A 15,471-nucleotide genomic window follows, 5' to 3' on the forward strand; every position below is an offset into this window, starting at 1 on the left:
GAAGGCAAGCATGCCATACATTTTCTTTACCATCCTATCTATCTGTGTTGCCACTTTCACCAAGCTATGGACTTGCACCTGAAGATCCCTCTGTCCATCAATGCTCCTAAGTGTCCTGCCATTTACTGTATACTTTCTTCTTGCATTTGACCTCCCAAATGCATCATCTCATACTTATCCAGATTAAACTCCATCTGCCACCTCTCTGTCCAAATTTACCATTGATCTATATCCTGTTGTACCTTTTGACAACTTTTATCACTATCCACAATTCTACCAATTTTCGTATCATTTGCAAACTTATGAATCAGATCACCTAAATTTTCATTGAAATCATTAATACAAACAACAGAGGTACCAGCACTGATCCTTGCAGAACACAAGTAGGTAGGGTGGTAAAGAAAGTGTATGGCATTCTTGCTTTCGTAGGTTGAGGTGTTGGGTACAACAGTCAGGAAGTCATGTTGCAGGATGTGGAGGCTTTGGAGAGGGTACAGAAGAAGTTCACCAGGATGCTGCCTGGATTTGAGAATATTAGCTATAAGGAGAGGTTGGACAAAGTTGGATAGTTTTCTCTGGAGCATCAGAGGCTGAGGGATAACCTGACAGAAGTATATAAGATTATGAGAGGTAGTCAGAGTCTTTTTCCCAGGGTGGAAATGTCAAACACTAGAGGACATATGGTTAAGGTGAGAGGGGGAAGTTTAAAGGAGATTTATAAGGCAAGTTTTTGTATAACACAAAGAGTGGTAGGTGTCTGGAATGTACTGCCACGGGAAGTGGAAGAAGCAGTTACAATAATAGCATATAAGAGGCATTTAGACAGGCACATGAACAAGCAAAGAATGGAGATATATAGACCATGTGTGGGCAGATGGGATTAGATTAAATTGGCATCATGGTTGGCAAGCATGGTCTGAATGCCTGTTCCTGTGTTAAGCTGTTCTGTGTTCTTTGTAATGGCACAGGTCACAGACCTCCAGTCAGAAAAATACCAGTCTATCCAATTTACCAACTCACTGTTGATCCCATGTGACTTAACATATAAATGGAAATTGTTGTTTTCATTAACTAGATCCAGTGAATCATGGAGCACTGAGTATGTGATACTGGAAATAATCAAATAAAGTCACAGAATAAGTTATCCACTATTGATAATGAGTGCATGGTAAACCTGGCCCAGTCAGTTACAAGAGCACCTGGAGCTCTGAACTTTGAAAATCATAATCTGTATTCTGTTTTTAATGACATTCCAGTTGTGTTTAGAGCTGGAGGTTTTTGTGCATCTGAGCATTACAAAACACTGCTCTGTTTATTTTGTGTTTTACTCAGGGATTTCCACTTGTGGCACAGTCCGCTGATGCTAAAGTTAGCACTAACAGGAAATGACTTTCCCCTTAACCCACTTTATCCCCTTCTAGTTTATAACGTTAATCACTGAAGCTCATAATTCCATGACATTTAATGTACCCAGCAAAGCTGCCAGGCCAGTAATTCACCACGACAAGCCATAACGTTGCCAGCTGCGTGTGAGAGCTGTTCCAGGAAAAGAATCATCCAGGCAACATTTATTCCTGGAAACTTACAGCAGGTCATCTTCTACGAAATATAAGAACTACCAAAACAACACTGAGAAGAAAGGCTTCATCAAAATAGACTGTCTGTACTGACAGATTTCTATTCAACTAATTAGGCAATTTTAATTATTACAGACAGAAATTTCAGATTGCTAAGACCTGTTTTATTGGGTGAGCTCTTTGAACTCCCAAAAGGACATCAGCTATGCGCTTGTGTGGCAAATCCTGCAGGATGCCATATTGATGTGGGTATTAGTCAATGTACGGTAAACACTGCTGAATGTATGTGGAGAAGGCAGATCATAAGGTTAACCACCATGCATCATCGATATGATCCTATTCTAGTATTTTGGGGCACAAGCCCTAAAGCAACCTCACATGACTGAAATTGCATCAGCAGCAGGAAGGAAATTCCATTGAAGCAATTTAAAGGGATCATTGCCTATTTGCAAGTTAGTTACTGGCAGGAATAAAGGTAATTTGAATTTCTTACCAATACAGTTGTGTAAATTTCTTACTTGAACTGCCATACTGTGCAAATAGTGTCCACCATTTTCCTACCAGTACACCGTGCCTGTCAGCACTGGCTCTCGTTCACATCTGGTTGCTGCTTGATTTATTCTGTCATTGCTATAGTTCTACAGTGTTTGACACTTCTTGTGGTTGTTAAAGTTCACAAGGAGTGGGATGGCAGTTGCTAAAGGGCTTTCTTGTGATTTTGCTTCTGTGCAAACCAACTCCTCTCAGAAGTGAATTCATTGGTAAACGTTCCCCTTGGGGTACAGCATCAGAGTGAGAATGGGGAGAGTTGGCACAGAACAGGACAAGGTTCTGGAAGAGAGGAGAGAGCAATGTGAGAGTCCAGGATGGTGAAGGCAGACTAGAGATTCCAGCAAGAGATCATATTGATAGGGTTGTTAAGAAGATGTATGGAGTGTTGGCCTTCATTAATCGGGGTATCAAGTTCAAGAGCCATTAGGTGACGTTGCAGCTCTATAGAACTCTGGTTAGACCACACCTGGAGTATTGTATTCAGTTCTGGTTGCCTCATTATAGGAAGGATGTGGAAACTTCAGAGATGGTGCAGAGGAGATTTACCAGGATGTTGTCTGGATTGGAGAGCATGTCTTATGAGGATAGGTTGAGCGAGCTAGGGCTTTTATCTTTGGAGAGAAGGAGCATGAGAGGTTACTTGAGAGAGGTGTACAAGATGATAAGAGGCATAGATCGAGCAGACAATCAGAGACTTTTTCCCAGTGCGACAATGGCTAACATGGGGGGACATAATTTTAAGGTGATTGGAGGAAGGTATAAGGGGATGTCAGGGGTAAGTTTTTTTACACAGAGAGTGGTGTGTGCGTGGAACGCACTGCCTGCAGAGGTTGTGGGGGCAGATACATTAGGGACATTTAAGAGACTCTTAGATAGACACATGAATGATAGAAAAGTAGGGGGCTATGTGGGAGGGAAGGGTTAGATAGATCTTAGAGCAGGATAAAATGTCGGCACAACATTCACAACATTGTGGGCCGAAGGGCCTATACTGTGCTGTAATGTTCTATGTTCTATATTTGTACAGAATGTCCAAGGATCTCCACACTTCAGTAAAAAAGGAATTAATGGAATCTGTCACCTGCCACGGAAATAGCAAGGCTGGGACTGGTGTACAATGAACTCACATCCAGCATTCTTGTCTATTGATCCAAAGATATGAGTTTGAATATACCATCATGGCAGTTGGGGAGTTTCAATCTGGTTCTGGAATTAAAATAAAGCTGGTCTCAGTACTGGAACCATGCAGTTGCTTTTTCACTTAATTATTGCCACAAAAGCACATTTGGTTCACTAATGCCTGACAGGGTCAGAAATCTGCCTTCTTTACCAGATCTGGTGTATTCTGGCTCCAGACCCACCCCAAATGCTTGACTTTTATCTGCCTCTTCAGTTCAGAAACGGTAAGGTACGAATAATAAATGCCGCCATTACCTGCAGCATCCTTGTCTTGTGAACAAATATTAAAAGAGGGTAAAAACTACATTGTTACTGGTTGATGTGTTGATTGCTGATGAACTATTGCACATGTAACTCTTTCCAGACCCAAGTTGGAGATATTTGCACATCTTGCAATTTGCTCTCCACTGATGTGTGATATGTAGTGAATCCACTGACACTCTATTTAAAGATAGCTGACTATATTTTATTCTCCCTTGCCAGAGGGCACTTGGTTTCATCATGTCTATTCGCTTCACGGCGATGCAAGGTGCCATTGACTGCCTGCACCCACTCTTCAGATCCCACATGTCAGAAAAGGCAAAAATAGCTAGTATAGATAGCAAATCATGCAGGATGCTGCCTGATAACAGTTACGATGATTCATTCTGCAGATCCTTTGCACCAGCTGCATTGAGCCATTGTAACAAACCAAAGATATTCGGTGATAAGGGCAGATTACTGATGAGATGGTGATTCTAGTGCTCAACTCACGCAAGGGGGCATAGCAAAGACGCAGTGAAATCCTTGCTGCTACATGTGATAGAGCAAATGATCGGTAAACTGAGACAACACTTCAACAGCTCTGCACTGCATGGCAGAGGACATGTTAAGTTACATGGTGGTCTGCTGCAGTGTTCAGAACCTCATTATCAAGAAGCTGCAGATTTTGGCATCAGCTTTGTGTGGAATTGAGGCATCAGAGTATAATGAGCTGGATGAGTAAGATGAGGGTTAGAATATGCAGAATCATCTGTCATCTTCTGTTTACTGTCTTGCTGTCACTATTTGTACACCACCTTCTCCTGCAAGACGGAAGGAACTGTGTCAGCAATAAATTCAGTCACAAATTCTCTGGAAAGAGGAGAACATGCCAAGTAAACAGGGATGCCATAGTCTTGACTATCTTCAAGAAAGGAAACAAATCCAATTACAGTAAATGCAGAGATATTGCCTCTGCCACAGGGAGAGTCATTGCCAAGGTCCTCTTCAACCACTTCCTCCCATTGGCTGAAGAATCGGTCCCCAAATCACTGTGGCACAGAACACACTGTCTGTCAGGCTGCCCTAATCTCTGCCGTCTTATGTGATTCTAAGTCATGAACTAACTTTAACAGGCACTCAAAACACTGGAGATATTGCACCAAAGCTGTCTCTACAGAAGCCCCTAAATCCACTGCTGCTAGTGGATTTAGATCCAGTAAGCAAAGCAATATCAGCATCCAACACTAACATCGACAGTCCACTTCCCTCCACAGATGTTGCCTGACCTGCTGAGTTCCTCTAACGTCTTGTTTGTTGCTTCAGCATCCTCTCCCTGTCCAACACCCTCAGCACTGAGGGCCTAATTACACTCTGTCAGCTCCAATGGATAGGCCATATCATTGGCATACCATACACCATATTCCCAACACAGACATGCTATTCCAAGCTCTGTCACAGGTTGTCAGGTGGAAAACTTCCTTGGGAAAAGTGTAACATTCCTGCTGACACATGGGAATCCCCGGCCCTGACTGCTCAAAGTGGAGAAGGAGCATTCAGGACAGCATTGAGAATCTTGTCCATTTGCTGGAAGCACACATAAGCAGGAAAAGGGATGCACCACCTTCCAAACTACCTATCCACCTGTCCCATCAAGCAACTCCCGTCCCATCTGCAGATTCCACATTGACTTTCATCAGCCCCCTCAGAACCCAAAGAATTGGAGTGGAAACAGGTCATCCTCAATCCCAAGGAAGTGCCAAAGAAGAAAATTTGGATGATGTTGCTTTCATAGCTGAATATCTTTCAGTGCGTGCAAACTATGAGGTGTGGGTGTGAGGTTTGCAGCTGTGCTAAGATTACGAGCGTGTGGAGGAGTGAATGAATGTTGGGTGTGTACCTGAATGAAGTGATTATTTGTGGATGAACACAAGGGAGATTATGATGAATTGAGCAGTGCCTGACATCAGTGTGCAGCAGATAAGACATCTAAAGATACAGTCACTGACCTTGATCACGTGCATGAAGTCAGTAGAATTCTTGCAGCAATGCATTCAGTCCTCAGAGTTAAATTTCTTTCATTAGCCTCCATGGTTAGGTGACCCTAGAACATGTTTAAAAAATTTCTGGATCCCCTGTGGACACAGGACATTTTTCTTACTTGCTTTCCACATCCTCCACAAAGGTCCCCAGGGCAGTGTCAGCAAGTCTAGGAGCCTGCTCTCCCCCACGTTTCCAGGGTCAGATTCACTTGCTCCTTGACTGCCAACTGTCTTTTTACAGCTGCTAATGAAACTTCTGGATCTTCATGTTTTCTGACTTTAACAGTGAGGCTTGCAGAACACCTTAAGATGAACGTGAAACTCTAAAACCACAGCAAGCAGCCTTCAGAATTAAAATAGCTGCCTGAAATAAATCCACAGTTTCTCTTACTTTGCTAATCATTTTGATGGAATGTTACAATTGATGAATGGCTCGTGGCACAATGTGTCATTTCAGAGTTGCTGGCTGGCTTTAATGGGAGACAGCCACTGACAATATTAGCAATATCAACAGAAAATAAGCAGCACAGGCTGGTTGCAAAAATCATTCAAATAAGCAGGCAGTAAAAAGATTGGCATATCTGATTTAACCCCTAGTCCATTACTTAAACATCATTCTCACTGTTAAGGCCCTTTACTTACTGGTTTTCTACTTTAAAATTCTACCACAACCAACCACTTGAAAAATTAATTTTACTGCTGTGCTTTTATATGTTTTCCACATATAAACATGCATGAAATGCAACATTATTGTTTGTTAATATTGACACAGATGTTTTGTACAGAGCAGTAAATATTGCAGTAGAGGCACTTCATAAAGACTAAAGCATAAAAGGTCCTGGCTGATTTCCAAATATACCTCATTAAAGCATTTATTTGCACAGCATCCTTCAACCCTGGCAACAGATTTAATACATTGCTCCAAAGATAATATTGTAAAAGGAGATCTACGAGATGTGCAAAGGTATAATTAATATGTCGTGATATATAATAAATAACTCTAAGAGTTAAATACATTCTGGAAACTAAATCTAGAACATGATGGAAAAATGTAGCTGTCTATCATTATCTATAAAGAGAATGGTTGGAGTTGCCCATCATTTTTGCTTCAGAGCATTAGGCTTTCTGGATTTTCATGTTTTTTGACTTTAACAGTGAGGCCAGCAGAACACCTCAAGACCAGTATGAAGCTCGAAGACCATGGCAACCAGCTTTCAGAATACAGCTGCTGGAATTTAATCCATCACTTCCCTTACTTTGTTAATCACTTTGATGGGAATATTACAATGGATGAAGGGCTCCCACCCACCTACCTTCCCCCTCTCACCTGGACGCTCGTCCCTCCCCACTGATAACCCCCCTGGCACTTATGCCTGCAACCACACCGACTGCTACACCTATCCCTGCACCTCCTCCCTCACCACTATTCAGGGTCCCAGACAATCCTTCCAGGTGAGGCAGCACTTCACCTGTGAGTCTGAGAGTGTCATTTATTGCATCCGGTGCTCCCGGTGCGGCCTCCTGTCCAGTGGTGAGATCAGACGCAGATTGGGTGACCGCTTCATCAAGCATCTTCGATCCATCTGCCACAAAGCCAGGACCTCCCGGTGGCCACCCACTTCAATTCCACATCCCATTCCCATTCTGACATGTGTCTCTACTGCCACATTGAGGCCAGACGCAGGTTGGAGGAACAACACCTCATATTTCGCCTTGGTTGTCTCCAACCTGATGGCCTCAACATCAACTTCCAGTAACTCCACCCCTTCTTTTTATTCCCCACTCCCCCCCCCACGCCCAAAATGTTGACTGTTTATTTCCCTCCATGGATGCTGCCTGACCTGCTGAGTTCCTCCAGCATTTTCTGTGTATTGAGCAACAAGATAGCCATTTGAAAATCCCCCAAAGTAGGTTTCAAAGCAAAGGATAATTTTATATTTTTTTATTTATCATGAGAAACTCCTGATGTCACTGATTCAGTACATGTGTGTAAAGGTCATATATAAAATCATGAAGGGCATAGCTAAGGTGGATGTTCACAGTCTTTTTCCAAGGGTAAAGTGTATAAAATTAAAGGGCATAGGTTTAGGATGAGAGGGGCAAGATGTAAAGGGGACCTGAGGGGAAACTTTTTCACACAGAGGGTGGTGGGTATATGGAACAAGCTGTCAGAGGAAGTGGTAGAGGCGAGTACAATTATAACAGTTAAAAGACATTTGGACAGGTTCATGGATAGGAGAGGTTTAGTGGAATATGGGCCAAATGCATGCGAATGGGACTAGGTCAGGAAGGCACTTTGGTTGGTACGGATGATTTGGACTGAAGGGCCTGTTCCTGTGCTGCATAAATCTATGAATCTAAAACCAGCCCCCCCCCCTTCTTTACCTGCCTATCACCCCCCCCCCCTCACCTGGATCCACCTATCACCTGCCAGCTCTTGCTCCATGCCTTCCCCCCATCTTTTTATACTGGCTATCTCCCCTCTTTCTTTCCAGTCCCGATGAAGGGTTTCGACCTGAAACGCTGACTGTCCATTTCCCTCCACAGATGCTGCCTGACCCGCTGAGTTCCTCCAGTGCTTTGTGTGTGTGACTCTAAAATCAGATGTCTTATGCAGTTAGCAGCTCATTGAATTCAGATTTGTGAAAGTTACTAAAGCAGAGGGATTATGAGTGAGAGGCATTACTGTGAAAAGCACAATTGTCAAGTATACGTACACAGTTTATAATACAGCATTTTTCTTCAGAAAGGAAAATATCAGGGCTCCATGAGCTACCTTTCGCCCTGCAGCACCATGTTCTATTTTTTTGCACTTTTTAAAAATATTCAACATCCAACAACCCAATATTGAAATAATTAGTGCAAAAAATCCAGACGCTGAAAATCAGAAACCAAAAGAGAAAATGCCAGAAGTATCGGGCAGCATCTGTGGAAAGCTCTGATGAAGGGTTCTTGACCTTGAAACATCTATTCTGTTTCTCTCTCCACTGACACTGCCTGATCTACTGAGTGCTTCTGGCATCTTCTGTTTTTGTAATAATTGGAATAGCTCCCAATGGAAAACATATAGCATGGAGAAAGACAGCTGCAATATTGAAATTTCTTTTATTTTGTCATCCGCATCTGGTTGGAATTCCATTGTGTAGTTGTTCAGACTTTCTAAGAAGAATTCTGATCTGATTTGAACAATTGGTGCCTTTAAACAGTAATTGTTCTCAAGAGCGTGTCTAAAGTTCTCAGCGTTATTGTTTTTTGAATGCTCAGTTTAACTAAATCAGTTGCAACCACTATTTTATACACTGGCAATTTATAACTCTAATCCCGTGATTTAGTTAAAAGTAGTGGCACTAAACTACATAACTATTTGTGGGATTTTGCAGTACACAATTTTGCAGTGCCCTACTTCCAATACTAAAGCAATAACTTCAAAAGTATTGCATTTCTAGTGAAGGTCCTAACCATGGACTGGGGTTGTGAAAGAGGCTACATTAGTGCAAGTCTTTCTTTTCACAAATGTACATTCTTTCAGGTGTGCCTGCTGATATCACAATGTTGTTTCATATTAAATGCTTCACTGCTACTGGCCCAAGCTTCAACTCCAGTTTTGGGTTAATGAGTGTTAATCATAAATCCATCCCCCTTTTTCCTGCAACACAATGTTTGAACCACTCAGCTCAGGTTTCCATCCCTATAACAATACTGAAACTGAGCCAGTTGGTAAACTATTGCTCCTCATCTGTTTGATCTGATGGCAGCCATTGAAACAATTGAACTCACTTCCTACCATCAAAGCTTTTCCTTTGTTGCTTGGTGAGAGTGTATCTGACTGCTCCCACTTGGTTGGATTCTTTTCTGTCCAGTGGGAATCAAATTATCTTCCCCAGCAATGAGTCTGGCCAGTGAATCCACAGGGGGATATGATCTGTGGAGAGAGAAGCAGAGTCAATGTTTCAGTCCAATGACCTTTCACCTGATGAGTTCTGATGAAAGGTCCTTATATGTTGACTCAGTTTAACTGAGATCAACTAACAACTGACATTTCTGGCTGTCAGTAGTTGTGTTATCCCTCCTTCCTGCAGTTCTCATACACCCTCATCAGTTCTGTTCCATTTGCTGCCTTTATGCCTCTTCCAAATCCAGTCCTCATTGTGTAGTCACGTCCTCTAGAAGACAGCTTACTACTATGGTACAACTCACTTTATCTGGGCATTATAATGTCACAACGCCAACATTACTTGTGTTGATTGTGGGCAATACAAATATACAATATTCAACTATTTATTTATGCTACACATGTGTGTGTACTTCAGATGTACATATCATGCAATTACATTGATTACACTCCTTTCTCTTTTTTGAGAAGAGTCAATTATTCACATTATTTGCAGACTTATCCAGTTCACAGGTTTTCTGAATCTCTTTTATCTTCTCAAAGTGATGTTTCCTATTGATATTACATCCAATCCTTGACAAGGAACGTTTCACATCTTGGCCCAATTTGGTAGAATGTTGTGTCATTTATTCCACAGTCTCCAGTGGATCAACTTCTGACTCAACTTCTGGGACACACTCATACTCATATAATACTTTGTTATTACATATTTCTTCCTGGAATTAAGTGAGTTACATGTACACTTCTGTTTCTTTTTCTGCTATTTTCACAAGGTAGCATATTATTCAGCAGTCACTCCAGCATCCCCTTTCTGAATGATGTTGGGTAGTTTAACAGACAAGCAACCAAAATATTTGAATTGTTTCTCTCTACAAATTGAGTTAAAATTCCATTTCTGTCTCAACTGTAATACTTTCATTCTCCCCTCAGGATTCAGCTGAACTAAGCTGAATTTTGTTCTGGGTCTTCTATGCATTTAGTAACAATTAGGAGCAAATCTAGTTTTGGAATGTGGTGTAAATCTGTACTTTAGCAAAAAGTTTGCTAATTGCTGTTACATTGTTAAATATGAGTACTTCACTGAAATCATTTTCTTCAGTGCTACTCTAATAACTGCTGCACAATTTGGCATGAGATGAAATAAGCATGAAGCACTCAAATAGAAATGACCAGAAATGATGTGAGGGCTGTTACTGAAGCTTCTGGTAAGCTACGACATGACAAGTTCTTCAATGTATGTTCAGTTGTGGTGCAGGATCCTGCATGTTTCAACTTGATCATTTTGAATGACAATCTGAATTTTAAAAAACTTCCAATCTCTGTCCCACAATAATAATTGTGGCCAATTCCAACTCTGTAAACTTTTTGCCAGCTTGGCTCTCCAATCTTGAAATATTGTACATTTTTCTATTTGCTCTTCAAAACCCTTATCTCACCCAGGCCAATAGACAAAAGTTCTGGAAATTATCTTCATGCCCACAAAACAAAAATATTTAGTGTGAAGCATGACTAAAATTTGTTTTCTCAGTACACTTGATGTGACAACTCTGTGTCCCCATTTAACAGAACCCTGTTCTATCAAGGTATATTATCAGTTATAGCACAGACTCATGTCTTCATCTGGACATTCATCTGATTCAGTCCATTCTTTTAAATGTTCCTCCTCATAATTCATTTACTATATGACCTAGGTTAACTCCATTGCTGTAACCAGAAAATCATTTACTATTTTCAGTGTGAAGATCATGTTTTCACTCTCTGTATTTGAATTCCAAATAGATAACCTTGACAAAGCATTGGCATTTGCATTTCATTTTGAAGTCTTATACTATATCTGATCATATTGAGATTGGAGGATGGCTCAATCATGCATTGTTGATGAAACTTTTGCTGCCTTAAATCAGTGGCAAAGGTCTGCCCAATGGGAATTGATAAATGTTTACATTACAAAGACAAACACTAACCCTTCTTCAATTTGAGGACAGTTACTCTCACTCTTTGCCAATATGTTTTTTCTTGATCATTCTCCATTACATGAGTGATTGTTACTCCCAATCCATAACTTAATACAAGTTTCAACATGTGTATTGTATCATAGTGGACTAACAAAGACATTTCCCATGCACTTCTTATATGAGTCATATGCCTTTTGTTGTTCCTTGACCTGATTCCATCTTTCATCTTCCTTTGCTGAATGATGTAGTGATTCCAGATCTGTTGCAACAGCAGACAAGATCAGACATGAATCTGGCATGGTATCATGCTTAGGAATGATCTAAGTTCTGCATTGTTTTCTGGTTTCCCGGCCTTCACAATTGCTTTCTCTTTTTCTTTAACTGAAATACATTTGCATCAACTCTCAGTCTAAGATAAGCTATGATAATAAAAATTGAAAATGCTACGGATACTCAGTTGATTGGGCAGCATGTGTGAAGAGAGAAACAGAGTTAACATTTCGGGTCAACGATCTTTCATCAGCTTTTCAAGTACTCTGTAATTCGGACACTTGATTCCTTTGAGGCTTACATTATATTTGTGTACTTTACTGAACACTTCTAATATTCAAAGATATTCTCCTTTGATACTAATGCCTATTAATATGCCATCACAATCGTTAAAGCAATGATCTATGTTTTGCAGTCTCCTGTCCATTGTAGTTTGAAAGATCATTGGTGGCTACTTCACATCTTAAGACATTATGTGCAGAAGTCATAATCATTATGTGTATTAATTATCAAATCTTTCTAACACTCTGCTGCATGTTTTCCCAAGAGTGTATTTAAGTGTGATTTTGAAGCATCCATGCTGAACACCTTTTCTAGTCCCGTTTCAATTTCCTGAGCCAATCTTTGCCCATCAATATTGGCCAATTAGTATAATCACCCACAACCATTGGTAATTCTAGTTCCTAAAAATTGTGAAGCACTAAGCTTTTCATTTAGCCAAAAATCTTCATCCCTTCACCTGAATATGTTTTAAAGTTAATTGTATTCTTTGTTAATAGCATACAGTCATTGGTACTCACTCAGAGTGAAGCCCTGCAACATTTGGCAATGTTCTTTATACCGCAAGCAGCTGTTGTGATCACCAATGTTGTCAGCTTGCAGATATATCTTCCTACTTGACACATAGCGTATTTACTTTTCTTGTTTCACATAAAGCACATTCTTTACACTTGTTATCAATTTGTAATACATGTGGATATATGTGGCTACATATTCTAACTATGAGTCGAGCATGTTATATTCAGAATCATGGAAGAGACACGGAGAGCTCTCAGAACACGTATATCTTGATTATTTAGCTCTAAATGCATGAAGTAAATGTATGACATATGTGCATATGTCATACATTTACTTCATGCATTTACATATATACCTAGGCATATTGTAGCTGATGCAAGAATCATATTTAAGGATATCACTAATAATCAGTGATATTCCTGCTGTCATTCTTGGCATTGGTTCCACGTCCTAATTTGACTCAGATAGTTGTGGGTTAATCCCCACTCCAGAGATTTTGGCACATAATGCAGTTGAACACCATAAGCTACGTTGCTGGAGAAACTTAGATGTTAAATGGAGATTCTGGTGTCCTTCTTGGATTGACTTTAAAGTTCCTCTGGCACTATTTGAAAGAAACAAAAGGAAGCCAATCTGATAGTTATCTAATATTAAAGAAGATGATTTACCTGTAAAGTTACTCATAGGTGTCTGTGGAAGCTTATGTGTAAATTTTCTCCTGGACTTCCCTGCATTACAACAGTAAGCATGTATATTGACTGTAAAGCACAACCTGAAGTCCTCTATCAATATGCTCATCCTTTGCTTTCAGAATTTCAGGGTTATTACCACACATATACTGCTGGGACATGATTTTCTTGTCGAGCTCTGCCATCAATCAGTGTGCAGTGAGTGTCAGGGTTGTGGATGGTGATGTGTGGGGAGTTATTATTGTTCCCCTGGCTGCCATCTGCTTACATGATGAGAGGGGTGAATCATATTTTAGGATAAAACTATTGTGATCATTGCCAACAAAACTGGCATAGGCTTGCCTGATCCATTTGATGGTCATGTAAACCATAATTTAGAGTGTTGGGGAGTTGCTCCTTCCAGTTGAAAAAAATTCTTGGCTCATCTTCTGTTACTCTGATAAGCAGATGCATGCAGTCAATGATGCTGTGTACACAAGGGAAAAAAGCCACTGCTGTAAATGCAACAAACTCGCTTGTCTGTTGCTATTCCTGATATGGGGTTAGTGCAGGAAAATAGCACTGACGTAAAAACTTAGCCATGATGTAATTGGATAGTGGAGCAGGCTCTTGGAGCCAAATAACATACTACTGCTTCTTTTTAAAAAGTTTTTAACAATCTTATTTGTTAGATCACTGTAGGTGAGGAGGGCTGTGTGAGGAAGGCCTACTGTAGTCCACAGAAGCCTCAGGCCAAGACTCATTTCCTGGACAGCTCTGAGGAGCAGTGTATCAGGAGGCTGAGCTTCATCTAGATGCCCGTGAAAATGAGCGTTGACCTGTAGACTCTGTGGCCTAGTTCAGGCCTTTCTCACACCATCCCAGTTCCCCTACTGTGATCTGACAGGCCCAGCTGTGACTCAGTTTGGTTGCTAATGCAATTCCCCCCATTGTACATTCATCCAGACTACAGTAGCAAAAACTGTGGCTGTGATATGTTAAAACATTGTGGTCAGGTTGGCTAAGGCAAACAGATATTGAAGAGAGGTTACCATGAATTTCTGACATCCAATATCAATCTAGAAGGTGAAACAGAGATCCTAATGGTCCAAATGACTGCCAATTCCTGAGGTCCCTCCCCCACAGAAACCAGTCTCCAGCCAATTTGATTCACCCCATTCAATGTCAAGAAACAACTGAGCAGGCTGGACAGCAAAAGCTATGGGCCCTGACAACATTCTGGTAGTAATGGTGTAATCCTGAAGTAGAGCACCAAAATAGTCCAGCACATTGACAATAATGACATCTACACAATAAAGTTTAGAATTGCTCAAGTCTGACCCATCCATAAAAAATGGGATCAATCCAATCCAGCTTAACTGCACTCATCAGTACAACTGTGAAAGGTGTTGGCAACATTACTACCTCAGCACATAATGAATACTTCCTCAGTCTGGATACAGCCAAGGCCACTTGATTTCAGACCGCAGAATGACCTGGTCCAAACGTGCACAAAAATGCTGAGTTCCACAAGTGAAATGACTCTCTACTTGCCGGAATCAGACCAAGCACAAAGGAAAGTGGTTATGGTTCTCAAGGCCCAATAAGCTAAGTCATTAGACAATGCTGCAGGAGCTTCTCAAGGCAATGTCCCAGGCCCAAAAATTGTCCGCTGTTTCATGAGGCGGGGGAGTTGCATTACTGAATAGGGAGAACATCACAGCAACACATAAGAGGATATCTTGGAGGGCTCATCCAGCAAGGTCATATGGGTAGACCCTAGGAATAAGAAAGGTGCAATCATTCTGATGGGATTATACTATAGGCCCAATAGCCAGCAGGAGATGGAGGTACAGATGCATTGGCAGATCATGGAAGGATGAAAAAACCAATAGGGTTGTTGTAGTGGGTGATTTTAACCTCTCCAATATTGACTGGGACTCCCTTAGAGCCAGGGGCTTAGATGGGGCAGAATTTGTTAGGTGCATCCAGAAGGGTTTCAGGCAACAATAATCCAACTAGGGACAGGGTAATACAAGACCTTATACTGGGGAATGAGCTTGGCCAAGTGCTTAGAGTTTCAGCCAGGGAGCATTTTGGGAACAGTGATCATAATTCTGTCAGTTTTAAGCTAGTTATGGAAAAGGATAGGACTGGTTCTTAGGTGAAAGTGTTATACTGGGTGAAGGCTAATTACAGTATTAGGCAGTAACTGGGGAGAGTAGATTGGGAGTGGCTGTCTGGGGGTAAATGGTAAAGGCCAGCTGGTTAGAGTCTAGGACCAACATGTTCCTGTGA

General features: G+C 41.1%; 1 protein-coding gene across 1 annotated transcript in view; it reads right to left on the reverse strand.

Moving 5' to 3' along the window:
• The window catches only part of LOC127580660 (suppressor of cytokine signaling 2-like), a 166,769-nt gene that overhangs the window by 44,465 nt on the left and 106,833 nt on the right, over nt 1–15,471 (reverse strand). The window contains exon 4 of the transcript XR_007957854.1: nt 9,375–9,512. The gene's annotated coding sequence lies outside the window, so the exon portion shown is untranslated. The remainder of the gene's footprint in view (nt 1–9,374; nt 9,513–15,471) is intronic.

Source organism: Pristis pectinata, chromosome 20, assembly GCF_009764475.1.
Source record: "Pristis pectinata isolate sPriPec2 chromosome 20, sPriPec2.1.pri, whole genome shotgun sequence".
In the NCBI taxonomy this organism is placed as follows: Eukaryota; Metazoa; Chordata; class Chondrichthyes; order Rhinopristiformes; family Pristidae; genus Pristis; species Pristis pectinata.